This window comes from Bombina bombina, chromosome 2 (assembly GCF_027579735.1).
Source record: "Bombina bombina isolate aBomBom1 chromosome 2, aBomBom1.pri, whole genome shotgun sequence".
Taxonomy (NCBI): domain Eukaryota; kingdom Metazoa; phylum Chordata; class Amphibia; order Anura; family Bombinatoridae; genus Bombina; species Bombina bombina.
This window is the reverse complement of record NC_069500.1, coordinates 508,961,152-508,966,376: the sequence shown is the minus strand read 5'-3', so window position 1 is coordinate 508,966,376 and position 5,225 is coordinate 508,961,152.

Genomic DNA, 5,225 nt, shown 5'->3' with positions numbered 1-5,225 from the left:
GCTGGGAAGGAGAAAAGAATAAACAGGCCTAGGAAGGTGAGGATCAGGGAAAATGGGTTGGCGGGGAGGATGGGTGTGGAAAGGTGGTGCACGCTCAGGTGGGGAATATGGGGCCTGGCCAGGTGGGGAAGGTGTGGCCTGCTCATTTGGGGCCTGCACAGGTGGGGAATGTGGGGTCTGTGCAATTGGTGCCTGGGCAGGTGGGGCAGGATCAGGATGGGAAGAGCAGCGAGGGGGGCAGGGGGGAGGTAAGGAATGTGTGGCAGGGTGATGCCGAGAAGTGGATGGTCCATCTGAAATATATAATACAAATGTTTTAATACATATATTATCTAAAAATATATTATTTACATTTCAAATTAATATTCAACATCATTTGAAATATGTTATTATTTATTTTGCTCACAAATTAGACAATGTCACAATAATGACTATGTTTAAAGGTATCAATTGATTTGAATCAAGTCTAATTTCAAATATTTTGTAATTGATCCTTGAAACCATAATGTTTGCTCACTGGTACTTGTTCCTGAACGTTTGATAAATACATTAAAAAGCATATGTTGCAAAGTCCACATTATGTGCTAATATTTATGATTTTACAATATTACATTTCTCTTTTTGATAATTTATATCAGTACGTATGTATGCATTTGATTTATAAAAGATACAGAGGTCCATCTCTTGTGTGATGTACTTGTCATTGGATCACATCTCGAGTGCATTATTAAATGTGAACAACATAGAGTACTTTTAGACACATGCCCGTGGATTGACTTATGAGAGTCCACTAATTGGATAATATGGGAGTATGTCATATGAGCAAATATAAATGGCCACTCCACATAGGCTTTGAAATAAGGTAATCACTGATTACTAAATAGATTAAGATGATTGCCTTGGTAATGTTAAATATTATTATTTTAAGCTTGATGGTTGAATCAATTACTATTCCAAACATTTACACATCTGACATTACATTTCCATAGTATTTATTTTGAATATATCTTTTACATTCGGATTAAATGTATGTCATCCCAATATTAATAGCCACATTCAGACTTGAACATTTTAGGTTATAGTCTTAGTGAAATGGACAGTCTACACATAAATCATGTTAAAAACCCTTTACTGATCATACATCATGAAATAAAATCAATGAATTTCAACATGATTATGTTTTATGTATACTTAGAAATAGCTGATAAGCTCAGAACAATGATGACGTAACGAGCTGGTCTGCATCTAGGTATTCAGATGAATAGCAATGACTGTCTGTACAATTATAAGATGATTATTGTGTGATTGGATGTAATATGCATGTGACATCATGATGTCATTCATGACAATTTATACCTAAATAAAAAATATATTCTAAATTTCTAAATTCATGCTGCATGATATAGAAAGAGGGGGCAGTAGTGTATTTGAAACTTAAAGGGACACTGAACCCACTTTTTTTTCTTTTGTGATTCAGATAGATCATGCAACTTTCTAATTTACTCCTATTAGCAAATGTTCTTCATTCCCTTGGTATCTTTATTTGAAAAGCAGGAATGTAAGTTTAGATGCCGGCCCATTTTGGTGAACAACCTAAGTTGTTCTTGCTGATTGGTGGATAAATTGATACACCTATAAACAAGTGCTGTCCAAGGTTCTGGACTTTCTTTTTTCAAATAAAGATAGCAAGAGAATGAAGAAAATTTGATAATAGGAGTAAATTAGAAAGTTGCTTAAAATTGCATGCTCTATCTGAATCACCAAAGAAAATTTTTAGGTTCAGTGTCCCTTTAATGTGATAATATTTTTGAACAGGACCAAGGTGTAGACTTTATTTTTATTCAAAATTAATATTTCTAAACAATACATGTTATGTACATGTTGGTATATATATATATATTTGACGTACCATCAGCCTCCAATGTAACCACATTTTCCTTCATAACACATATAACATCCAGATCTGTAAAACATAATATGTTGTGTACATGTTAAAATCTAAAATTATAACGTGTTAAAATCTTAAATTAAAACATGTGTTACTTGTGCTCAAGTAAACACATCAATGTTGCATTAAAGAGACTATGAACACAATTAATGAATTTCAGTATTTAGATGAAGCATGCAATTTTAACTAAATATATAATTTTTGAGGATTAATATTTAAATGTAATTATCTGTATTTTGTAAAGCATAGTACAGGGTACATTTAATGCTTATTATGTGTTTATCGCTTGATGATTGTTCTCTAAATTTATACAGAAATCATCATGTGATATCCATGTTCTGAAGCACAAAGTGTAGACTAAGAAGCTTTGAGATTTTACTATTAAACTAATAAAATAAATATATATAATTAGAGGAGTACATTATAAGGTTTATATGAATTGAATGCTCCATCATAATCATGATCATCAAATCTTTGGATAATATAAATTTAATGATGTATGAATGAGTAAAGGACTTTCCATCATCCTGCTCATGCAGGGCTGGACTGGTGCCAGATCCCTCAGGGCTTGTCAAAGTGACAAACTATTAATGATATAAATATAAATTATGTCACACAATCTGTACATATGATTTAAAAATACAGGTTTCCCATGAATAAAACTTATTGTAAACAAGTCTAAATAATATCTAACAAACTGTGAGGACTAGACCACTAATATGAAAATTAATTATATTAGTTCATCAAGGTGATTGGAAAGAAAATTTTGTCTTACATAGATGTACTATTTCTTCAAATATTAGACATCAGATTCCTATCATAACATCAATTGTGTTTGCTCTCCTGTTATTCTTTGTTGAAAGATAAAACAAATGCTGATCGTATGCTATTATTAATATCCTTGAAATGGAAATATTCTTTCAATTAATTTTGCACTTTTCAACTGCTAGTTAAGGTGTGCCATTTAGATAACATTGTGACCACACCCATGGATTCACAAGGGAGAGGGCACTGATTGACTAAATTCAAGCCTGTACAAAAGAAATAATTAAGGGGTCAGTCTGCAATGGCTTAGATACAAGTTAATCACAGATTTCAAAAATATTTTCTAAAAAATGAAATTTTATAAATAAAACAGTATTTAGAAATAAAGGGATCATGTATATTTTTAAATATTATTTTTTCTTGTTGACTGTCCCTTTGAGTCATTTTATGTATTCTTGCATTGATATCAATTGTTAGATATTTATCTGTGATTATTTAATTTTCGATTCCAAGTATAGATAATTTCTTTTTGAATCTTGAAACTCATGATACTGTATTTATAACATTTATCAAAATTAATGTATAAATTTGAATAAAATATCTAAAGTAATGCCACTGTAACAGCAAACTCATGTTTACGTCTCTGCACATTTATTTTTTCGATGAGCATTGCGTAATAATTAAAATCTGTGATTATGAATTTATTGAGATCTAGTAGTGTGTTGAGTATATTTTCTAACTTTTTAAAATATATTAACCATTTTGTGTACTACGATATTTGAATATAATGATTGTAAATATTTAATCATGCAATCTAATATTTCAAAGTTATGTATGAATCGATATTCAATGGATAAAATGGCGGAGGATTGGGAGTTCACAGATGCGCACTTCCGTTTTATCTCTGTGAAGCATAATCGTGATCATTATTCCTATATGATGTTTGACGAATCTAAATTCAGATGTATACCATCCAAGTTAATGTCTGTTGTGAATTCTATATATTTTGAAAATATGATTGTATACATATTGCTTAAATATATACTCAAATATTAAAATATTACATGAAGTCTGATCTTGATCTTGTTCAGCCCTTGTCCCACTTTCCCACTTTCTCCCAGGTCACCGATTAGAGGTGCACTGGCCTCTGGGTCGGGAGTTTCATGGCCATCAGCTGGGGGCTGGGAGGGGGGCAAGGACTTGGGGGCTGCAAATGCGCGGGGGAATCATAGATGCACGCATAAAGTATCCTCATGAGGTTTGGGGACAAGTTTCTGTGGGGGTGAGCCCGGATCCTCACCTCTCCGACGGGCAGGAGTCCACTCCCTCATGAGGCAGGCATTATTCTGCAGACAAAACCTCATATCCCCAAATCTCCTGCACATTTGGAAGTGTGTCCTCTGGACGTCTGCCACCCCATTAACAGAGATTATGACAGACGCCCAGATGGCTTTTTTGACCGGTCCAGTCATCGACCTCCTTCGAACCCCATAAAGCTGCGGAAAAAACTCCTCGACCGCATACACCAGTGCAGCATTTTCCTCTCTAGTGAACCTGGGAGTAGACATATTGCCCAACAGGCTTTAGAGAACTGGCAATAATGGCTACGTGTAATGGGCTTTTATATGGGGAAGTAAACATGAGATACACCATGGGACATGATATCTGTACATCTTATTGGATAACATAATGTAATTTTTTTAGCATGTCTGTGAGGCCATACTGAGTTAAGTCATGTTTGTGTGATTAACTTTGATTGGCCGTTACTTAATGGTTGATGGATTCATATGTTTGTAACTTCCATACACATACCTCCTAGAGGTGCTATCACTACATTTGGCATGTAGACTTTTCTATTTAATTTATGGGAATGGAATACATATGTGACACATATATAAAAAACAGTTAAATATTAAGCTATTTTCTTTCCATTTGACAGCTGAAATATATTTTATTTAATCTAAATATACAACAAAATAACAGCACTACTCTAAATAAAGAAAATATAATTTGTCAAAAGGCGGGTGCAAGAGTAAGGTATCGCCTACATACCCACAAATAAAAAATAATAAAAAATACTCAGCACACCTAACTGTATCAAGAAATATGTATATTTAATGTTAGCATAATTATAGTAAGGAAATCATCAAAAAATACACAAAAGACACACCAAAAAATGGCGAGAGGTAACTAACCTATCCTCATTCAGACTAGCATACAGCATACACTTGCTTATACAACACTTCCCCTTAGGCGACCCTAAGGAGAAATAGAACAGAGGCGTCTTTTCCCAAAAGTTTCACAGTTCAGTAATGTGAATAAATGACATGAGGGCTCAACAGTGATACTTTTTAATCCATATATGTTGTAACAATATATTAAGCTTGGAGGAAGGATTCTGCGTGCAGCTGCACTGATCCGGAACCGGAACTACGGGTAGACCACAGGGTCATCCAATGATGTGACTGCTACGCCGGAGTGCCGTAGCCAGGGAGATCAGGCCCAAGGTAAG